Genomic DNA, 24926 nt, shown 5'->3' with positions numbered 1-24926 from the left:
ACATAAGGCTCCATCCCAGGACCCTGAGATCATGACCTGAGCTGAAATCAAGAGTTGGATGCTTGACCAGCTGAACCACCCAAGAAGGTATTTTTAATAAACTTAACTTGGTAGCCAGCAGGAAAACATCTAGCAAAGGGATGGGAAAAATAAAATACATTTTACAATGCAGAATATATGAGGGAAGGTGTTCAGAACGAACATAATACATAAAATATTTGATCTTGTTTTCCTAAATTTTATTGCCTTTTCAAGTTGAATATTTATATTTTAGAATACTCATTCTATTAGATTTTAGAAATAAAATCATTAATTGATTAATATACCGTATATTTTGAAATAAAAGAAAATGTAAAATCTAAACACACTATTCCTATACCTTTTTTGTTGTTATACAACATTCTTGCTTCAGTATAGTTTCCATAAAATATTATGCCCATCCTTTAAAAAATGGTGTTTATCCACTCCCCATCACTATGTAACACAAACCGATCCCCACATGTTAAAATTCAAATACATCACATTCTACCCTGATTTAGGCCACATGAAGGAAAGAAAATTCACATGTTAAAATAATTGTGAATACATGTGTTTGAATTATTTTTAACCTGGGTTTGGATTTCATAAATGTAGCAGAAATCACAGGCCATTTATAGAAGCTAATTATAATCTGTTTCTTTAAAAAGTTTATGTAGTTTTACTATTAGACAACAGTACTCTCATTACCCATCCATGAATATCTACAGCAATAAGTGACTGATGGTATTTCCAGGGGGTCGATACTAAAGTCAGAAAAAGACCTCAGGAATTCTAGAAATTAATTGCTTCATTAAGCCCAGATTTTAAAGGTGGTTTCCTATTTTAAGAGTCTCTGCCAGAAGAACCACTGAGCTGCTAAATATGTTCCAATATTTCTACTACTAATTTCCACTGTAGCCAGGATATTTCACGGAGGTAAGTTCACCGTAATAACGTAGGATCAATCAGAGTCCAGTGCCTGATGCCAGCAAACAAAGAATTAATGGATGTATCAGATTACCCAAAGGGAGTGTAAATTGTAGCAAAACTCTAGATAAATATCTGACAGTTGTTTTAAAAAGAAAGCCATTCCTATTCCAGAAAGCAGGGAAAATTAAAAAGATGAAACAGATTCTTTCTGTATTTAGGCTTGCTTCTAATTAAATGATGCGGGGTAGTGTTGATAAAAGAGACCAAGAGGCTGGAGAATCAGCTCGAAAGCCTGAAAACTTCAAGCTCAGGTTGCTGTCATGAAGATAATTTAACTTCTCCATTTTATTTCAGCATTACTTCTGCAAAATGAGAAAGAGAAAATCTAATTTTAACTAGTGATCTTTTATTCCTGCCTTACAATGTTTATCAATATGAAACTATAGCTAATTCAGAATAATAAATGGAGATGGGTTTGTTGCTATCCCACGTGTTGTAGCCAAAGCTAAGCTAAAATGCCTACTTTGGGATTAATTAATGTGGTTTCATCTAAATGTATGCAAATGTCTACAATAGCATCCATGTTCTTAGGTTAAATGTCAAAAGTACATCTTCGTAAAATTTTGCACAAAATTTTTGTGCAGACACGTTATGTCATGTTATAAGCAAGATGTTGCTCACTTATACTTCCAAATAATATACACAGATATATTCCAAAAGAAAAGAACAAGTTTAGCCATTAAAAACAGAAGGATGCACATAGGTATAAATTATACCTTGCATTAGACAAGACACTCATTTTGTGCATTCTACTAGATATTCTGAGATACTGCAAAGATTCTGAAGCAGTTAAAGTATGATTACTCTCATGAGCCAATCTGTGTCAGTTCAAAAGCTGGATTTAGATGTTTAAGAGATTCACTGGGGGGGAGTTGCCTGTGAAGGCTAAGTCAGGAGGAAGTGGGACTAGGTGGGGAGAGCTTTCGAACCACAGTACTGGTCTGGCATTTCTGACGGGAGCAGGGAAGGAATGTCAGGATGCGGGAACCTCAGATGATGTTGGGGTTCAGAGAAAGTCTCCGAGCCTAAGTGTTGGGCCTGAATAGCTGACTCTGGTAGCCCACCATTGCTTGACTACTGGCTTGGATCCGCAGGAGTGGGGTGGTAGGGGCTAGGCCTGGCAGAAGGGCACGTGGCCTGCTGGAAACACCACAGTGGACCAGAAAGTACAGCAACTAGAATCTGCCAGGGAACGACCCTCCCCAAAGCTAGTTCCATTGAAGGGAGCTCAGAGCAGAGTGCTGGGGCCATCTTGTTGACGACCAGGGAAAAAGTAAAATTTCACCTTTACACACAAGGAGCACTTGGAAGTTTATCTACCTCTAACTGGATTTTTATCTATTTATAGGTGTACCTCTTCACATTGTGGTTTGATTTCTTAGCTTCAGCCCTCCTGCTTCTGAAGACTGGCAGTAGGTTAAACAGCTTGCTCCCGTTATCCCACAGAAGGGTCACCTTGTTGCATCTTTGGTGTTTGTGCCATGCTTTCCCAGTTCAAACCAGAGGGTCTTCTGGGTCTATATTCAGCTGTCCACCTGACTTTCTTTGTCTGATCATAGGCAGGTTACTTCACTTATTTTTTTAAAGATTTTATTTATTTGCCAGAGAAAGACACAACGAAAGAGGGAACACAAGCAGGGGGGGTGGGAGACGGAGCAGCAGGCTTTCCAAGGAGCCTGATGTGGGACTCGATCCCAGGATTCCAGGATCATGACCTGAGCTGAAGGCAGACGCTCAATAACTGAGCCACCCAGGCGCCCAGTTGCTTCACTTTTTAAGCCGCACTTTTCTTCACTGTAAACTGGGAAGAAGAATATAAAGTATTGAAAGTAAGGATTTAATGACAGAACACATATGAGCCTCCTAATATGATGCTTGGCTTATGTTAAGCACCTGAAAACATTAGAGATTTTTATTGTGACTCCAATTTTCGACTATCCTTCTGTTATCTATACATTTCATAGTCTTATCCAGAAATATCTGGGTTGCTATATATATTGCTTCCACTTGAGCTGACAAGCTTTGTTTTGAAAGCTCCAATTGTGTCCTTCGGTGTAATGTAAAATATAGAATAAATGATGTCAGAGACCTATAAAATACCAAATCGGGATCTTGTCTAGTGCTGTGGATTTTAAATGTGATGTTTTGCCTATTGGCGAGCAAAATCAGAGTTCCGCGATGAGTACTATGATTTCATACTTCTGAGGAACAAAAATATATGTCAACGGCTGTGAGGCTTATAGATAAAAGGAAGCACCCTACTTGTCTGGACAGAGGGGAACACACCTGCAGCTCAGAGGTGCTCGGTTTACTAATCAAGAAATGAGGGGCGCCTGGGTGGCTCGGTCTGTTAAGCGTCTGCCTTCGGCTCAGGTCAGGATCGCAGGGTCCTCGGATCGAGTCCTGCATCTGGCTCCTTGTTCAGCGGGGAGTCTGCTTCTCCCTCTCCCACTCCCACTGCTTGTGCTCTCTCTCTTTCTCTTTCTGACAAATCAATAAATAAAATCTTTAAGAAAAAGAAATGATACAGTTCTTCTTATATTTGTTGCTTTGTGAAAAATGCTCACCACAAAAGTAACTGCTTGAGAGTGCCCTTGACAGATAAAAGTAAAATAGTTTGAGAAAGAGATTCTAAAGAGTGGGATTGAATACAGCAGCTTCTCGTGTGGACCCAAACCAAGTGACTTGTGAAACTGTTTTATCACTTGCCCCTGCCAGTGACAGAAATTGCTCCTCATTTGAAAGTATAAATTTGTGGGTGTCAATTAAATTTCAGTTATGCTGCCCATGTGTGTTGTCCAGGAAATTATATACTACAGTGGTAGTTGAATATTAGGACCTCAAAAACAAACCTGTTCTCAGGAAGCTTGCATTATAGTCGGGAGAAGAAACAAAAAAAAGAATACAAAATATAAAATAAGAAACTATATAAGGAAAGAGGGGAATATATAGTATGTTGGGTGGCAATAAATCTACGGAAAAAATAAAGCTGAGAAGAAGGCCTTGGGTTTAAGATGACAAGATTTACCATAAACTGTGACTGTTTTTCCAGGCATACTCAAGCCATTGGTCCCAAGACCCATATTTTAGAAGATGCCTGGCTGAGTATAGGGATGTGGTATGTGCCTGGGAAGCAAAGCTAAATACGTGATCCAGGCTCTATTGGTATGGTTCTAACTAATACATCAAGCCGGCAGATGAAAAGAAATATATTATTTCTTCCCATATAGGAGTCCCTATTATCTTGGTACTAACACAATAAATTTAGATACATAGTATTTAAAATTAATACAGGAACCAAAATAGATAAGGTGAAGCAGAATAATTAAACAATAAGGCATACATAATTATGTCTAAATTCTATAAGTTATCATAAATGTACAAGCCAAAAAACCCCACAGGGATTTTATTCTTGAATGTATTTTGAAGGAATTTCCAAGTTTTGCAAACCCATGATTAGACAGTGACTGTTTTTAGCTTGCATTGTTATTTTATATTATTATTTTTTTTTTTTTGCAAGGTCCTCATCTCACAGAGTAAGAAATTACTTAGTACTGTTCTGGAAATAAAAACCAAAGGCTCAAAAATTTTTAATTGTACAACCTGAAATTAATATCATATTGTGTGTCAACTCTACTTCAATAAAATAAATCAATAAAATAAGACCCTGTGGGTAATCTGCAGGTGGGAAGAAGAATCGGGAGAAGTACCATCAGGGGGCAGTTCTTCTGGCTACTTGGTACTTTGGATACATGGGTCTTATTTATACCCTTTAGGCAGAAATGGTGTATTATGTTGAACAGAGCTGTCAGGAGTTTCTTTAAAAGAATTGTTTTTCGCGGCAGTTAGGTGTCTTTCCCCCCACAGTTAGCCGCTCCTTCCCAGCTAGGTGTCAGGGTTTCAGGGTTTCCTGTAACACAAGGAAGCTTTAGCTGGGATTTTGTAATGTTGGCCAGAGGCTAGAGGTGGGGTGAAAGTATTTCTAACAAAGCAGGATGAAATTTGTCATCTGGAGTCTGGGGTCTTTCTCCCACCACAAATGTAAAAGAAAAATCAGGTAATTTTTATGTTTTTATTTAAAATTTTTAAAAACAAAGGTCCATTCATTTACTTTTGTGGGGGAAAGGCAGAGAGACTCCTCAAGCAGACTCCCTGCTGAGTGCTGAGCAGCCCCCCTTGGGCTCCATCCCAGGGCCTGGAGATCATGACCTGAGTCAAAACCAAGAGTCAGATGGTTAACTGACTAAGCCACCCAGGCACCCCAAAATCAAGTATTTTTATTTTTAAATTTATTTTTTTGGTTGGATTGTGTTTAACTTCATTATTTTTTAAAATTTTATTTTATTTAAATTGAATTAATTAACATATAGTGTATTATTAGTTTCAGAAGCAGAGGTCAGTGATTTATCAGGTGCATATAACACCCAGTGTTCATTACATCATGTAACCTCCTTAATGCCCATCACCCAGTTACCACATCCCCCCACCCACCTCTCCTCCAGCAACCCTGTTTGTTCCCTGTAGTTAAGAGTCTCTTGTGGTTTGTTTCCCTCTCTGATTTCATCTTATTTCATATTTCCCTTCTTTCTCCTATGATCCTCTGTTTTGTTTCTTAAAGTCCACATATGAGTGAAATCATATGATAATTGTCTTTCTCTGATTCACTTATTTCTCTTAGCATAATACCCTCTAGTTCCATCTACATTGTTGCAAATGGTTAAGATTTCAAATTTTTGATGGCTGAGTAATATTCCAATGTGTGTGTGTGTGTGTGTGTGTGTGTGTGTGTGTGTGTGTGTGTATCTTCTTTATCCATTCATCTGTGGATGGACATCTGGGCTCTTTCCATATTTTGCCTTTTGTGGACATTGCTTCTATAAAAACCGGGGTGCAGGTGCCCCTTCCGATCACTAGGTTTGTACCCTTTGGGTAAATATCTAGTACTACAATTGCTGTGTCCTAGGGTAGCTCTATTTTTAACTTTTTGAGGAACCTCCATACCAATCAAGGACTTAAAAAAAAATAACTGTTCAACCTCGTTATTTGGACCTACACAAGGGGAGTCTTGTGGACCATGTGGCTGAGATCCCTGGTGCAGGGATGGACTTGCTGGGGATGGGGCACCTTTCTAGAAGGAGGAAAGACTTTTGTCCAATATCTGGTTTTACTTAGCCTAACTGACGGTCTGTAACATGTCAGCAAATCAGATGCAGGACAGGAGTTTCTTGCAAGTGGGTAGAGCCTTAAAAAAGAGCGTCTTTTGAGTGGGCTAAAGCTTATTAGAAGAGAATGTAATGGGCCTCGAGGAACAGAAAGTATTAATTTTCTTCCCCGTTTCCTCAAGTACCTTAATTTTTTTTTTTATTATGTGAGTTGACTCTTTTCTACTTCCATTCTATTCCATGGGATAGTCATAATTAAAACCAAGAAAGAAATAAAACTTACCAAGAAAGAAATAAAACTTACCAAGAAAACAATCATATTATTAATTATAATATATAATTTAATATTACATATTAAATGTAAACAATCTAAATGAAACATTTCCCTGCATTTTTCTATTTACTCAGACTACAATATAATATGGATGAAAATATATTGTATGTGTTTGTAAGAGTCTATTTAATCCTCTTAGTTTTTTCTACACCCTGTGTACAGGAATCTTTCCCCAGAATGTAGTGTTGTTTTTTTTTATAGTTCATTTATTTTCCAGGTTCTTCTTGTCCTTATGATTCTTATTCTATCTGAAGCACTGGATTTTTAGAGGGACATTATAGGGATGAAATTGAATGAATTCTATTGAATGTTGTAAATTTTCAATTAAAATTCTACCCAAATGGAAAAAACGTACTTTAATGCATAAATTTTATTTCAGGTCTGGATGTTTCTCCAGCAGCTTGTAAGAATGTGTCAGGAGCAAGTGCTGGGGAAGAACAGGAAGGTCAGACAAACACAAAAGGGGTCAGGGAAGAAGTGGGTCCGGCTCTGAGTTTTCTCCTCTGGTCTGTCTTGGGCATGGGCATGATTTTTCAGTCATAGCTGAAGTGGTGAAGCTCCAGAGTATGAAGAAGAGAGCTCTCTCTGCCTTTTATCAGCCCGAACCTGCCATCCTTGGTCAAAGCCAGCGAAACCTCTTTGTATTATGGGATGGATTTCCTACCAAACTCCATTCAAAAGTCATTTGTAACCGGTGAAACTAGCGGTTGATTTCAACTCAGCGTTGCATCTTAGATGGTCTTTTCTCTTCTTCCTTATTGCTTTGGGCAATTCTCGGTTTTTATATATTATTTATCCTTCCATTTAAGGAAAATATCCTCTCTTATTCTATATTCCTTTACATCAAGAAAAAAAATTCTACACAACTCCCCCCAAAAGATTGAAGGTGATTTTCAAAAATACTTGGGCTACACAACAATAAAATTAAATGAAGTAGTGATAGAAAAAAATTAGCTAACTAGCAGTAAGTTAACATCAATTCAGGTGTACTTAAAAGTTTTGGGAAACAAATAGGCTTGTAGTCTCCCAGCAGTCAACACAAAAGGAAAATAAAAAATAACATAATGTTCTTTGGGTTAAAAAAGACTCATAGCAAGAGTGTAGTGTTCCCCGTGCTTCGGAGAGGACTTTCATAGTTCCTCAGGCAGAGACATCATGTGACGTGATGAGTAACATCTGTGATACTGATATAGTAAATACGAAAATGAAGTTCATTGGGCTGTTTGTTAACACGGCCTTCACTGAGGTCTGTGGCATAGTATCTAAGGAAACTCCAGCCAAAACACTTCTGCTAAGGGCCAATATGATGTGGTCTTTGTGTGTTGATTATTTGATTATTTTGGCTTGATTATTATGGCTTGATTCAAAGATAAAATTTTGATCATTTTCTTGATTATTTTGGCTTGATTCAAAGATAAAATTTAATATGTAATTTTTTTAAGTAGGCTCCACGCCCAGCATGGAGCCCAATGCGGGGCTTGAACTCAGGACTGTGAGATCTGAGCTGAGATCAAGAGTCAGACACTTAAACAACTGAGCCCCCCCAGGCACCCCCAAATTTAATACATTTATAGAGAAGAAAGTTTAAGATTGTATTCTTTGACAAATATTTTAAGTCTAGATATGATGTGCCAACCAAGGACAGACTTATGTGGGTTATAGGTTCTGATCAAGTTTATTTTTTAAATTAAATGTTTATTTTTCCTTTACTGTAGCATGAAAGCATTATAATTTAGGAACTGTGTATAACTTCTTCTGAGAGGACATATGAACTGATGCATTCTTTGTTAAATATACACAGATGATACGGTGTTTGAATCTCGTGCCATCTCAGGGAGAAATAATTTAAAGGTGACAAAATTTGCAACAGCTGATATTATTTGTTTGTTTATTTGTTTTTAAATCAGATTGCACTGTGGCAGGATTGGCTTTCTATATCTTGTCATAATTTCTTTACATTTATGTTCCTTTTGCTCTGTGTATGCTTAATGCAGATTCTATACAAGCAAACCTTAGAGAATGTGCTTTTTCCATAAACACACAAAAAATAATATAATTCTTTTGACAGAATGAGCTCTTTGGGTGGTTATTTCTGGTTGATTTGCAGTGTGGTTCCATCCAGGACACACAAACATATGCCCTTTTCCCTGGAAGGTAACGAATACCATTTTCGCGAACCCCCTGTCCCCCTATCCGCTCCCCACTGCTACTGGGACCCCTCATATCCCATATCCTCCTGTCTCCTCTGGGAGGAGGGGGGGATGGGCTACACCCTGATTTCGTTTTCTTCACCATCTTGCTTCCTACAAGCTCTTTCTCCTTCACATTCTTGATAACCTCCTATTTTCAAAAGTAAATAAATAAAGTCACAGGAAAACAACCTTCTGTCGAGCCTGCCCTTCGGCTTCTCTATCCTCAGGTAATACCACTTTGTTTCACAGATGAGTAGAAATTTTAAATTTTTTAATTATGTTTGATTTAGTTATGTGTTGAATTTCAGTTTTCTGCATGAATTTAAACAAGTAAATAATTGTGATTTTTTTTCCTCATACATAAAATGCATGAATGCTGAATTTGCTTCAGGTGGCCAATGTGGGGACTCATAGGGTTGTTTACTAAATTTGAGAATGGAGGGGCATTCATTTTATTTTCTTCAACTTATGGGAGCAGGAGGGTTTACAGTTTGTTATATCACTGGGTAAATAATGTACATTGGGTAATATCGGGCTAGTCATATTAACAAGAAGCAGTTTCTGTTACCCAAAGTTGATCTGTTTCAAAAGTTGTGATTCGGAAAGTCCATAGTCATCAAAGGAAAAAAAGGAAGAACTTTTCTCTACTTATGTTCTTGTGCCAGATCATAAATGCTTTTGTTTGGTTTTGTTTTTATAATGTAATGCATCGCAGGGATATAAAAAAACAGTCAGCATTTCATTTTGTACATTCACACTTTTACAGCTGCTTGCAGGGTGTGTGTAAAAATAACTTGACTACAAGTTCACTTTTCTGGCAGATTAAGAGAGCAAAATAGATGATTGATGTTAAACTACTCACAAATGCTCTAATAGAGATCATTTTAAAATATGTAAATTAGTTTTAGATTAACTTTATGTACATATAGTGTGTTTGACACTAAAAATGATCTTGGGAGCTTTTGAATTTATATCTCAAGTTTAGTTGACAGCTATTTCTTGGTAGTTATATTTTACTAGCACTGGGTTTTAAAATTCCACACTGTGGAAAAAAAAAACTTACTCTTTTGAGACATTTTATGGAATCAGCTTTAGACAGTCAGTGTTATGTTTATTCTCCTTCAGGTTGACAAAATTAATTTTCTGATCAGCAGTCAGCAAATATATGATGAGAGGAATAGAGAATAACGTGTGAGTCTTGATTCCTAGAAAAAGCAGTTCATTTTTCTGCAGATAAAATACATAACTACATTTTCTATTATTCCTGGCTACGTATAATGACTTCAATAGCGTTGAGCAACATAGATTACGACGTGGGGAGTATCCTACACCTGCCCTGTAGCGGGTGTAGTGATGAGATGACATCATATCAGTCCTGGCACAGAATCTGGTATATAAAGAGGACAGTAAGTCATCAGTACACGAATAAACCAAGAGATAAGCCACAGCTGACTGTGTTTGAATTGCCATTTTGCAGGACATTATTTTCAAACCAAAGTCAGAACTTGTTTCCACATATGGTCTAATTTTCATCACTTCTGGTGAGTTCTGAAAGGGCGTGCCCTGAAAGGCTTTCATGACAACGTCCATTTGGATCCTCCTGACTCCTACTTGCTTGTTCCTTTGCTCTCTTCCTGGCACTGTGCTTCCATGCTCCGCGCTTCCAAATTAGCTCTGGAGCTGAGCTTTCTGAATCTGTCACCGCCACATTCATCTGTCTTAACTGTTACTCCCACCACGCTGCTTCTCAGCAAATGTAAGTTTAGCTGTTACCTATCTGCTCTTACGGTTAGCATCTCAAGACCCATGTATCTCGCTTCCCCGCTTCTCATTGGCATGCCTTCTCTGCTTCCCTCTGGCTTATCTTCCTCCTGTGCTGGACTTGACCTCCCATCCCTGGGAACTCATTCCTGGGTCACTTTCTGCAAGAGCCTTTCTCCCTTTGGAATGTGCTCTTTATTCATCCCCGAAGCTGTGTGACACTTTACTCTCATAGTATAAGCCTACTTGCCCTTTGGGTTTGTTTCTGGCTGCAATGGATTAAAGATGACTGCAGATAATTCCACATGTAATGTCTGTGTCCCCTGCCCTTGAACATGGGCTGGTTCTGTAATGTTCTGACCAACACAGTGTGTCAGAAGGGACACTCTGCTGGCTTCCAGTCCTGAGCCTTAAGAGATGGGCAGCTTCTACTTCTTTTCTCCTGGAGCGTTCACTCTCTACTCCCCAAGACTGCATATAAAAAATCTGATGACCCTGAGGTGGTCCCGTGTCCTTTTTTCCTTTTTTCTAAAGAAATGGCTGTAATGGGTTCCTGACTCTAACTTTTATTTTTATTTGAGACATTCCCACTGGAAACAGTGGTCTCCAGAGTACAATGTAAAAGACAATTTATTGGGGTGTAGGAAATAAATATTGTTTATGTTTTGTTGCATATTTTAAAATTTCCATTTGGTGCATCATTTCTATTTTAGCAATATATAATGTGTCATACGTGGCTGTGATTTATGTATAAATACACAGCTGTTTGAGGCATATGCATAAATATTTTAATGAAAAACACTGCACTGTTTAAAAGTTCAAAGTCCAGGAGTCTATAAAAATGAAAATCGTCCTGGACCTATGTGTGTATGTGCATACCTGTGTTTTCTAAAAGAAGAGCAGTACTTAACTTCTGATGCAGTGTTGCAAGTCCTTGAAATGAAGAATGAAGAATGCACGAATAGAGGAGTATGCCAAAGCCTCCCCTCACAGAATTCCAGAGCTACGCCTCTAATTTGATTTATCCCTCTCCAAATCAAAATCTGTTTCTCTAGGTGTCTACACATTTTTCTCCACAAATGTTTCATAATAATATCAAAGCATGTAAATGGAGACTTGATGTTTTCTAAGTTTTCTTTATTCATCCAGTGACCATTCAATACTGAACACACACGAGAAGCCAGTGTGTCTCTGCGCTCAGTGCTGCTGTTACAGAAACGGGGAAGGTGTGGCCCCCATCTCTCAGTTCACAGCCCGTTAGTGAAAGCTTATGCTCTGGACTCTCTGGAAATAGGTGAGGTAACAAAGAGAACCTCCCAGGCTTACGGGATGGCATAAAGAAAAGCAAACATCTGGAAATGGGCATAGGCAAAGTAGTTGAGCAGGATACAGATGTGCCATTGACGGTGCTTTGCTCCTCAATTTCCCTCTGGGACATTCTTGCCTGTGTTTTCCATTTATATGCGGCATCATGCTTGTCTTCTCCTCCATGGCCAAGCTAGGAGACGCGTAAGGTTAAAGATCCCCTTTGACTCTTCTGTGTCCCCACTGCCTCAAGGAAGAGCCGGGAACTCAGATTCAGGTAATGCTTAGCTGTGCTGCATAATTCCAAATCTTCCAATCTGGCTGCTGGAATATGTTTCTGAGAACAAGAAGCCTTCACTTGTAGTTTTGGTTTCATATTATGTAACATTTATTATTTGAAATTATAAATTACAACTCTATGCCAATTATTTGGGTTCATACAAATCTAATATGGACAGGAGGATGATACACCTGTACTAGACACCTGAAGAAACTGGACGCAAGCAGTTTCTATCAGCTTCTCATGGTCACTCATCTGAGTAGGTGCAGAACTGAGGCTCATGTTCTGATGGTTGGGTCTTTCTCTGTTCCTCTTCTCATCCCTCTAAAAGGTATTTAGAATCCTGGAGAAAGAGTAATGCAGTTTTTAAGGTTAATAAAGACATGTTTTATTGTTGCCCTCTTTAAATAGGTGATTAAGTATACTGAATTTTTTCTTCTGGTTATTTAGCATTTTTTTTCTTCAACGTGGCACACTTAGCAATTAAGAAAGTGACATTGTCACTTGAAGCACTACATCCCTCAGGACTTCGAACACAGACTACATGCCTTGGAAATGAATGCTTGTTTTTAAAAAAATTCTTGGTGACGAACAGGTTCCGGTGATGGGTGAATGAGTTTAAATGCCTTTAGAACTAGAGCGAGCCAACACGGACATTAAGAAAAAAGTATTTGGGGTAGATGATTGCTGTGGCATTGGATATATTATAAGCTTTACCTGTTGGCTTCATTTCAAAGTATGCAGCTTTAGTGCTAACATTGACTAGTACATGATACTTTAGCTGAGATAGTTTATTGCTTGCGTTAAAGGGAATTAGGATTAATGTCATGTTCTTCTCTTGCTGAGGGGTTGGATCACTTTTATTTTCTGTATTTCCCAGAGTGTCATCCTTAAAATAGAACTCATCATTTTCTCCACCAATGTTTCCTACCCCCTCCCAACTTTATTCCAAGAAGAAAAGATGACAAAATGTGATCATTTGTCTCCTCGGAGTCTGAGGGTGTTAAAGAGTTCTGAGTGGTAAAACAGATGGAATTATGCTAAAAAGCACATGGCCCCTTATAATTTTTTCTTTAAAAAGCTCCAAAACTTAGGCTTAGTAATGGAATAGACTTTGCTATTCTTGAGTAACATAAAGACATCTTTGCTTCTCCCTGTTCTGACTCACTGCTCTTTTGCCTGAGTGCAAAATGTCCATTTTGGATCAGTCATTGAGAAATGCTGATTTAATAGACTTCTAGAAAAGATGACCATGGTAGGTAGCTCTAATGATAAGGGAAATAAAGTATATCAGGTTATAAGATTATTACTAAGTTTTCTTCTGACTTTTGGTGACAAAGATAAGTTTTTAGCTGCTTTTGGCACTGCAGTATATTTCTACCATTACGTCAATGTTAAATATATTTTTTTCTATAAATAGTGAGTCAGTATGTACTAATTTTAAAGTATAGTTTTTCTTCTTTGGAAAATTAAATTCATTGAAGTTAATGTCTGGCGTGATGTTTTTGGCAAAATGAGAGTGATAGGTGCCAATTCCATATGACCGAAATTTGCTGTTTTAGGAGGGATTTTTGTTAGCTTCTAGAAACAGCATCAAGATCTTTATATCAGGATCTTTAAATTCTTTGCTTTAGGTGGTACACTCAGGTATTTGAAACAATGTCATTGTACTATTTAGCATTTGACATACGGAAGTTAAAAACAGGGGAACTGGACATCATTCCTATGACTTTATCTTAGAATTTAGTGCTATAATATGCTTTAAATGATTAATGTGTAATGACTATATAGTCTTATGTATAAAATACATTGAAACAGGTCTTCAGACACAGATTGCAAACAGTGAAACTTAAAACATCTACTGTGTTAAGATTAAGAAAGATATGGCCAGTCTATTCACTAACAGACCATCATTAGAAATGATATCACCTTACTAACATATTCCTACAGAAGGAAAAATTGTTCTGGGGTTATAAAAGCCCAGATTGGTAAGGGAAGACCAGAGGTTGTTAATTTCTATGAAAGGCAAGCGTAATGAAAAATATAAATTAGACTCCGAGTCAAAAGCCCTGAGTGCTAGTCTGTACTTCTCATCTATCTTACAGGGAAATCTGGGTAATTTATTCAGCATGGGTCTCAGGGTCTCTTCCCTTCAAACAAGGCTATTTTGCAGGATTTCTGTGGAGGGTCGGAGGGATACAGTGTGTTAAAGTGCTTTGCACTTTCCTGACTATTTCTACCTATGCTCTGCCTCCCTTCCTCCCATACCTTGGACGTGCGGTTTATTCTGCCCATTTATTTTATGTGTGTGTCTCTCTCTTAGACGGTAAGCTCTTTAAGGTCTCTCTCTGAATCATCTTGGCATCTCTAGTTGCTGACACACTGAATGTTCTTAGTAAATGTATGATTGAAGGAATGAACATTATTTGCATAATCATGACTATCATGTAAAAATCTTCAGCCAGGGCGTTAAATAAATGTAGCGCATGTCCTGAACACAAACTTTGAGCACTCTCTTGGATTCCTTCAATGGCCTCCTTCTTTCCAAAAGCACCACCTGTTCTCAAGACTGTGCCCACCCCTGCCCTTGTCAAGCTCCCTTAGCAGGCTGGAGTCTGAGGTGATAGCCCAGGGCTGTGGAACCCCTGCACCACACCCACGGAGCTTTTACCTGCGCCATTCAACCTGGAGGGGATTGAATAGTGTTGTCCAGATTCTAACCCCTGGTACCTGTGATTGTGACCTTATCTGGCAATAGCATCTTTGAGGATGTAATTTAGTTAAGGATCTTGAGTTGAGATCATCTCCCTATATTCATGACTGCTATTCTTATAGGAATACTTCCTTCCTCCCTTCCTTCTTTTCTTCATCACCACTGTGGAATTGCACCTCACAAAAAAAGTGTCAGTATTTTAATACTTGCTTCAGGCTCTGCTTTGTCCAAGACTTAGCTAAGAGAGTGTGTGTATTAAGTTGAAGAATTACAAGAAGGCTTTAGTTTTTACTGAACTCACTTCCTGAAAAATTCTTGGTGAAATAGAATAGTCTTAAAACAATCTTAAGGGGCAGAATTCCTGGCCTAGAATCAAATATATCATTTATATAAACAATAAGATTTCCTATACTTAGATATAAAGGCTATATGTTTTTTAATCCTTTAAATCATCCTAAGAAATGGGCATAAATCCACTACACTGATTATATGAGGTAAGTCAATGAGTCATTAATTATACTTTAAAGAATTTCAGAACAACTTACACGTTTACAACACTAAATATTTGTTAATATATCATGGTTGCTGGAATTCCTTTTTCTATCCAAGAGTGATGTCAGGAGCTCGGCTGAGGGAGAGAGAAAGCTGGGCCTGCCAAGTGTCGAAGTAGGTGGAATAATTAAAGCAACAAGCCAGGAACGAAAGAGTTAAAACTGTAATCACTTACTGAGATGGTATAAGCAACAGTCTAAAACCGGAGAAAGTGCTGAACTCCCCCATTCCATTTGCCCCCCATGAAATGGTGTACTGGTTGATGGTCAAGGGGATCAGCCCAGAAGTCTCACTGCAGAGAGAGCCCTGCTCAAAAGGCTCCTGCAGATTTATCAACCCTGGCAGGATGGGGGTGGAGGGGGAGCAAGGGAGGTAAAAGCTCATAGTGGAAAAGTACTGGGTACTGGGTGGGGGAAGGTATCTTCACATGTTTCCCCTCCTTCTCCCATAAGGAGGTCTTGTGTAGAGGCACCTGAAGAAAACCTCTTCCCAGGACCTGAGATGAAGAGACTTAGGAAAGAAGGCACCAGAGCTAGTCAAGAGCGTGACCAGCAAGGGGTTGGGGTTGGGGGGAGGGTCCTGAGTTTTGACTGTAACTCCTCTCTTTCTGTGCACACTCTCGTCTGTGCACCAGGTCTGGTGTGGAGAGGACAGCTTCCCCGCCATGACACCTGCCAGGAAAAGCCTTTGTAATTGCCTGTGGTCAGTTCTGAAGAAATTACACATAGGTTTTAACCAAAAGCCCAGTTCCTCAAGTGGTTTTGTTTTGTTGTTTCAAGTAGGAGGGATACCCCAATAAGGCGGGGAGGATAACCAAATATTCCTCAAATAGCTTCTTGGAATTCCATGCATTTATTATGCTATGTCCAACATCACTTCACAGATAGAAGGAACACAAGTGATTGTAAGCTTATGAGCCTCATGTACAAAGATAGCTTATTATATATCTCCAGTGTTGTCTTTTTTTATTTTATAGATTTTATTTTTTTTTGAGAGAGAGAGAGAGGGAGAGCACACAAGCAGGAAGGAGGGGCAGAGGGAGAGGGAGAAGCAGACTCCCTGAGCTTGATCCCAGGATCCCAAGATCATGACCTGAGCCAAAGGCAGACACCCAACCGACTGAACCACCCAGGTGCCCGCCCCTCTGCTCTTCTCCTAATGACTTCATTCCTGGCCCATCTTCTTGCAGACAACCCCAAATGTCCTTTTCTTATCTTCAGGTGTGGGTACTGAGAACTTTTCTTATCATTCATCTTATTTTGGTTCTATAATGATTTTATTTTTCTTATGGATTTGGTGCTTGTGGTAACCTAGTATTGTACATTCTGTGATTTTGCTTCCTGCTTCCTATAGCCTATCTCTATAGGAAACCCTCATTGCTAGAAACTCCTGAAAAGATTAACAGAGGTGATAGGCCATATTCATTGATAGCAGGCAAAATGCAGTATCAAAAATAGGTCAATTCTCTTCAAATGTGGGAGACTGAAGCGCCAAGATGAGACAGATTTATTTTAAAAATAAGAGCAGGTAACAGTTTCCTTTTACAGATATCAAATTAGGAACCATACTAATTAAAATATTATGGTATTGGTGAGTTATAAACAATAAACCAAGGAAATAACGAAGACCAGAAATAGCCTCACATATGAAAGAAATCTTGATATATGATAAACTGGCATTAAAAGAACAGATAATTTTTCAAAAATTGGTGCTGGAATAAATGGGTATATGTAAGGACAAAAAATAAACCAACTTAAAAGTAAATCCCAGGTCCATTAAACACTAATTTTAAAATGCGAAAATAATATAGAAGAATTTTTTCAGGAATTAAGGAAAATGCATAAATTCTTAAATCAAATGCAAAAATCATATAAGCTAAAAGAGTGAAACATTTAACTAATTGAATTTAAGCATGAGCAAAATTTTTTTAAAAATATGCAAAAGAGTGAAAAGTCACAGGTTGGGGAAATTTATCTGCAACACATTTTATCATCCATGGATGGATAATTAAACTACAATATACAGAAAATTCTTATATGCAGCAAAAAAAAGTTAATTCAATAAAAAATAGAGAAAAGATAAGAATGCGCAGTTCCCTTAAGACATGGTCCAAATGGCTGCAAAAATGTGAAGTCAACAGAGCCCCTATGAACTGTTGGTAGGTGAGGGGCTCTTGCGTAACTCAGTCAGTTGAGCCTCTGACTCTTGATTTCAGCTCAGGTCATGATATCGGGGTCTTGAGATCAAGCCCTACCTCAAGTTGTGTGCTTGGCATGGAGCCTGCTTAAGATTCTTCCTCTCCCTCTCCCTCTGTCCTACCCCTCTAGAAAGAAAGAAAGAAAGAAAGAAAGAAGAAAGAAAGAAAAAGAAAGAAAGAAAGAAAGAAAGAAAGAAAGAAAGAAAGAAAGAAAGAAAGAAAGAGAAAGAAAGAGAAGAAAGAGAAGTGTTGGTGGGTGAATATTTATATAATTAATTTAGACTATAATTTGACAACACATAGTAAAGCAGTTTTATTCCCAGATGTTGATATTTTAATGACAACATTGTTCATAATAATGAAAAATGTAAACAATTTAATGAAACTCAATAACAAAACATAAACTGTGGTATCCTAAAACAGTGGAATAACATAAATAACATAAATGAATGCACTTGTGCTCTGAAATCAACATGGATAAACGTATCCTCTAAATACATTAAGTGAAAGCAAGTCAAAAAATAAAGAGGAATTTTCAGAGGTGTACATACAGTGTTATACCATTTTTGTATTGTTAAAACACATGGATTATTTATGTATACATGTTTGTGGTAGTACCAAATTCAGTGTAGTGGTTACTCTGAAGAAAGTAACAGAGGGAAAAATGTTATCAGGGAGGGCTTCAATAGAATCACTTATGTATTTGTTTTGGAGTACCAAAGTACCAGACAAATAGATGCAGTTAAGAAAAAGTTAGGTGAAAAACAACAAAACAATTAGGAAAATGGGATGATTAAACTGCTAGGTTGACAAAATTGTAAACAGAGTGGTTAAGAAGTAATTAAGTTAGAACAAACCCATCCATGTTGTATCTGTGAAGGGTATACACAAGTAAGAATGTGACATGAAAAAAATAAGAGCTATGTTAGTACAAAAGGAGTTGTAAACATTATTAGTTATATTAATATCAACAGTGATAAGGCATGTATACATTGCGAAATGATCACCACAAACAAGCTAATGAGCATATTCATCACCTCACTTGCTACCACTTCTGTCCTTCCTTTCTTTCTCCCTTTTTGTTGTTGTTGTTGTTGTGAGAGCACTTAACTCTCTTAGCAAATTTGAAGTTTATATGTGGCATCTAACATAGTCGAACCTACAGAAGTGGAGAGTAGTGGTTAAGTTCCTGGGGCCTGGGGGAGGAAGAAATGGGAGATGTTGGTCAAGGGATACAGAGCTGGAGTTATGCAGAATCAAGTCACTTTTTAAAAGCATACTGATTACATTTTCAAATAACATGCTCATATGGGTTTTTTCTACCTTCAGATATCTTTTCAGGAGGAGTACCTCTAAACTTAAGGTAATTGGTCCCATTGTTATGCTGAGAAAATATAATATACATAGAACCAACCAATCAAAAATCTGGAAACACAGGGAAAATAGGAAAATTTCCAGGGCAGTGGAGGATATAAAGGGCTACTCAGAAGACTAGATGAGGGATTTAGGCATTGGAATAAAAATAGAAGATGAGTAGGAGTTAGACCTGCAGACCGTCCAGTGGAGAGCAATGTAGGCTTTAAAACAGTATGTGCACAGGTGCTGGGGTAAAGTACCATGGCAAACTCACAGAAGCCCACCTAATGCTGTATGACTTAAGGTCTGGTTAAAATAAGGAGAATAATAGATTAGGTTAGTCTCCTTCAGTTAAAATCCTGACTCAACTACCAATTGCCTGTATAAATTGAGCAAGTTAATCTTTCTGTGACTCAGTTTCCTACTCTAAAATTGAGGGTCATAAAGTCATGAGCATTGGAATAATAGCACTTAGATATGTGCTTGGGGAATTGCCACATAAAGTAAAGATTTAGAAAGTCGTAAGAGATGCTATTATCATCCTAACAACGAGAACAATCTATATATGCTATAAAATCATAGTTTTTAAATCCACCCAAGACCTGAGGAAGCAAAGAAACTTAAATGAACTGAAAATCCAAAAAGTGATAAAGAGAGACAGCAGCCCCCCGCCCCAGCTGATCTCAGTCTTACGGAAGCAGCAAGAGAAAGAAGAGTCTGCCGTTGTGGGGGTAAGAAGGAACCAGCTCAATTTTAATAAACTTTCAACATCTGCATGAGAGCTCATGTGGTAGTTGAGAATCCTGAGTAACTCCAGCTATAGAACGAATCTGTATCCACCATCCCTCAACTCTTTCCTGTGGGCCTTCACTGATCATATAGTGCCTTTGCAAGTACAAAGCTAAAGGCATGGCTGGAAAACTTGGGAAATCTGAGAAAATTGAGGAAAAAAAAACCCTCTTATAAAACTGTAGGCCTTTTTGAGTGCAAACCAGTGGAGGAGCAGGAAAGCTGAGAGAATCTTCTTGGAAGCACTCCAGACTTTACCATGTGCAAGTAGTGACTGTTCAAGACTTTGAAACGAGTAGGACATTCCCTTGAGGCTCTCTGGGCCGTTATTACATGCACTACAGATGCTGTGTGAAGCTGGGGCAGGATAGAAAGAGAGAGACAGAAAGAGAGCTCCCAATGGGCAGTAAACCAGGAATAGGAGAGAAGGTGAATGCCCCCGTGAAACAAAGAGCTGGCAGGGAGGTTAATAAGGCAGAGAAAGATCTTGCACAGTGTGGAAATCAGGTGTCTGGTCTGTAAACAAAACTGAATATCTAGCCTATTTCGGGTGTTAAGTTCTCAAGTCCTGTTGAAAGGGAAGTGCTGATTCTTCCCTCAGTGGTTAACTGAATGAAGATATAAAAAGCCCAAACAAAGGTCAAATTCAGATAAGACTGACTCATCCCCACACTAGCAGCCTGACAGTAGAAAAATATCTTACTACCTTCTGGAAGAATATGTTACTGGAAGAATATGTTACTACCTTTTGTCCTGATTGTTCTTTGCATATAATATTCGGCCTAAAATAAACAATGACAAAATGTTGAAGAAGCAAGAAAAGGTCGCTTAACAGTCAAGACTAGAACAGTCAATAGATACAGACCTAGAAATGCTACAGATGCTAGCATTAGTAGATAAAGAATTTAAAATGCCTGTAATAGATATTCCAAAAGATGTGGTAAAAAAGGTAGACAATATGAATCAATATGTGGAATTTTAGCACAGCAAATAGATACTTATAAAAAAAAACACAATGGAAATGAACTTGCAAAAACAGAATTTTTTTTTACAATTTTTTTAAATTTATTTATTTGACAGAGAGATAGAGAGCACTAGTAGGCAGAGCGGCAGGCAGAGGGAAAGGGAGAAGCAGGCTCTCTGCTGAGCAGGTAGCCCAATGCGGGGCTCGATCCCAGGACCCCGGGATCATGACCTGAGCCGAAGGCAGCTGCTTAACTGACTGAGCCACCCCGGCACCCCGGAACTTGCAAAATACAGGATTTGAAGACTTAATTCCATGGATTTTAACAATAGAGTTTTAATAAACTCTTTAATAAGCAAAAGAAGGAATCAGTGAATTTTAAGATAGATAAATAGAAATTATGTAAACTAAAACATAAAGAGGAAGTAAAAAGTGAAAAAAATGTAACAAAATACCTCAAAACTATGGGACCATAACAATCTTATATTAGTAGCTGAAATCCTTGTAGGAGAGGAGAAACTGATTGTGACAAAAGAAATATTTGAATAAATAATGGCCTTTCTCCCCCCCAAAATTAAAGACTGCCATCTACAAATCTAGTAAACTGAGTAAACCCAAATGGGGTGGATACAAGGAAAACCAATCTTATATGTGTTGTATTCAAAATGCGGTAACCAAAGTTATGAAAGAAACCTTAAATGCTGCCAGAATAGAAAACCAACAGAACAACGGTAAAACAGTTAAGAAAAACAGTTAACTTCTCATAAGATACAATGGAAGCCAGAGAGACAATGGAACGTTTTCAAAGCACTGAAAAAATATCTGTCAACCTAGGATTCTACATCAAAGAAAAAATATCCTTCCAACATAAGGACTAAATAAAACAGTTCAGGCAGACAAATGCTAAGATAATTTGATGACAGGCAACTTGCACTAAATGAAATACTAAAGGGAGTGATTTAGGCTGAAAGGTTTATGTTTAGGTTATGATACCAAGTGAAAGTTCGGATTTATACAAAAGAATGAAGAACAACAAAAAGGATAAGTATGTAGATAAAACAAAGGACTATTTTTGTTTACATACACATACATATATGTATTTATCTTTAAAACGTATTAACTATTTAGAGTTTATATATAGCAATACACCATGAGATTTAAGCACATGAGCAGAATCTCATAATACTATCTTATAAAAAGCTATAATTTATTGAATACATCCTGTGTGCCAGGTACCACACTTTACACATTTAAACTCAGGTTTATAGCCCTTCTTTTATAGACTAGGAAATGAAGGCTCAGATGACTGAAGTGACTTGCCTAACACTCACAGCCACTCAGTTACCAAGTGAGGATTGAGCACTTGCTCTCATACACTCCCAAATGCATGAACAAGGTTTTAACATAGTTCATATGAATAGAACACAGAAAAATAACTCAATTCTACTAATAAGAAACTAATACTAAATGGTGGTGTTTCCATTCAATGGAATATTATGCCACTATTAAAATGGGTAGTAGATCTAAATGTGCTGACCTGGAACAATATCCATGACATAATCCGAAGTGGGAAAAGTCAGGTTGAATATAGTTAAGAATAATGTATTTTCATATGTATGTATAGGTGTGCATATTTTTATGCTTTTATGCACAAACACACATCCGTATGGAAAGAGACAGACTAGCTCTTAACAATACATAAGAACTGCTAAGAGGTTCTGAGTCTTAGAAAGACTTTAGAACGTGAGGGTTAGGATTGAAAGAGATACTCACCGGGGCGCCTGGGTGGCTCAGTCATTAAGTGTCAGCCTTCGGCTCAGGTCATGATCCCAGGATGCTGGGATTGAGCCCTGCATCTGGCTCCGTGCTCCTCAGAAAGCCTGCTTCTCCCTCTCCCACTCCCCCTGCTTGTGTTCCCTCTCTCGCTGTGTCTCTCTCTGCCAAATAAATAATAATAAAATCTTTAAAAAAAAGAGAGAGAGAGATACTTACCTTTTTAGCACTCACTTTGGGTGTTGTTAAATTTTTTTTACTACATACTTTAGGGCACCTGAGTGGCTCAGTCAGTTAAACAACTGACTCTGGATTTTGGCTCAGGTCATGATCTCAGGGTCTTGGGATTGAGCCCCATGTTGGGCTCCCTGCTCAGCGGGGAGTCTTCTTCAGGATTTTCCCTCTCTCTCTCTCCCTCTGTCCCTCCTCCAGTTTGCCCACTCTCTCTCTCTCTAAACTAAATAAATCTTTAAAAATATTTTTTAACTACGTACTTGGATTGTTTTTTTTCCAATTTTGAAAAGCCTAGTTTTTAAATAAATCAGAGTTTTGCTCATTTCACTGCACTAAATTGATGGAGGATGCACAACATGAGCTTATTAGGGACAGAGGCCATTTTTTAATCTATAGTTTTCCTTTTTACCCAGTATAATGCCATGGCATATAGGCATTAATACTTGTTGAACTCTCAATTAGAAGGATGTTGGTAATATTGGAGTGAAATTCTTTGAAATACTGGTATGAGACAAACAGAAAAAAATAGGACTGCTTAGAATAACACATGATGTAAGAGGTACTATTTGAACAGATACTGGATGGGCAGTATTTTGGGGTTTGAGGTATGAGATCTATCACGTATATCACCTTAGGCAAGAATGATACACACATAAGTGGGAGAGGCCAAAAAGTGCAGATATATGTTGGTGAAGTGCAGTGTTTTTTGAGAAATAATAAGCAGGAGGAGGTAGGTTGGTGCCATATCGTGGGGCAAAAGGTGGGGAGGTCATTGACGGGTTCTGAACCTCAGACATAACGGTGCTTTAGGAAGATTAATCTGGCAAGATCTTTCTTTCAAGCAAATTTTGAAGGCAGCCCTCTTTCCCCATTATAAGGACTCTCTTTTTTCATCTTCTCGTCTCCTTTCTGTGCCAGCCCCTCTTGCTGTATCTCTGCTACATGTCCCCTTTCTTTCCTCTTTTTCTCTGGTCTTGCCAGTCTGGGCTCGGCGGTAACAGCCCAGTGACACCCTCCTGCTTTTCGGAGCTGCTTCTCTGACTCATAGAGCAAGCATTCTCTCACATTGCTGTTGGTTATAGCCTTTCTCTTTTTTTTTGCATGTCTGTTTTTTCTTAACCTCTGTCCACATGGACAGGCAACTGTGGTGGGAAACATTGGCCCTTTCTGGAAGAAAAACAACCACAGGGCCGAAACTTAAAAGGACCGTTTGCATGTTTCTGTTCCACAAAATAACTGGTCTGAGCTTGGAAAGACACATACCCTACTTGAACCACAGTTTCTCTTATCTGTAAAATAGGATAAACTTTTTGCCTAGAAAGGATGGTCCACCTTCTGCCCCTTACCCTCACTTCACCTGGCTAACCCCTGCTCATCCTTCGTGTATCAGATTAGATGGCCCTTTCTGCAAGGAGCCTTCTCGGACATCCCACACCCAGGCTGTTCCTATGTAACCCTGAGCTGTGCAACTTTGTTATTACCCCGAGGTGCAGTTGCCTGTTTATATTATCCACTGAGTCATAAATTTTGTTCTGCTTTGTATCATATTTGTCATATTCATCTTTTATGGCCAGTACCTAGTTTAGTAGCTGGAATTTAGTAGACTCTCAGTAAATATTTGTCCAATGAATGAATGAATAGCATGATATAAAATATAGGGAGGTATTTCATTATTGTTTTCATGACACTGAATTCCTCAAAACTTTTTTCATAGGCATGTTCGTAAAAGGCACTGTTTGAATCAAATGGATCTTCTAGGGTTACTCTTTTGGTTTATGGACCTCTCTAAGTAAATTTGAAAAAGGTAAGGGCAGTATTTTGAAGATGCTAGTGTTAACATAGCAATAATTAACAGCCTTGTTGAAGTGCTTGGAAAAACCTACAACAACTATTAACGTGTCTGTTCTACATTTTCTAAATTCTCATTATTCGAACCTTCATTATACGGGAAGATATTCAAGCTTTACTGACTGAGAGGAGGCTCAGGAATGTTGCCCCAGTAGAAAAATGCACCTCCCCAGAAGCTGTTGAGAAACTCTTATTGTCATAAGCTCCCATTGTAATTCTAAACGGTTTCTTCCAAGGCTTCAGTACAATTAACTGATCATCTGCTGCTGGGGTTCCCAGTGTTGGTTCTCCATTTCCTGCATGCCACCCTGGAAGAGGCTGTTCGTGACTGGCCTTCCTAGTAAAACTGAGCCCAAGTAATCTGAGACGGTCAACCTCTCAAAAGAGTAGATGGGGGTTGCAGCACAAACTTGGCTTTGCAGGAGCAAATGGGAGTGGTTTGCCCTTCTTTCGCAAAG

General features: G+C 38.3%; 1 protein-coding gene across 2 annotated transcripts in view; it reads left to right on the top strand.

The window, feature by feature from the left end:
* Positions 1-24926, top strand: part of CHRM3 (cholinergic receptor muscarinic 3) — a 476047-nt gene that overhangs the window by 57195 nt on the left and 393926 nt on the right. The window lies entirely within an intron of this gene.

Source organism: Callorhinus ursinus, unplaced genomic scaffold (assembly GCF_003265705.2).
Source record: "Callorhinus ursinus isolate GAN/ISIS: 27379988/994484 unplaced genomic scaffold, GSC_fseal_2.0 scaffold32, whole genome shotgun sequence".
NCBI classification, from domain to species: Eukaryota; Metazoa; Chordata; class Mammalia; order Carnivora; family Otariidae; genus Callorhinus; species Callorhinus ursinus.
Note: the sequence above shows the minus strand (reverse complement) of the source record. Positions and strands in the feature narration are given on the sequence as shown.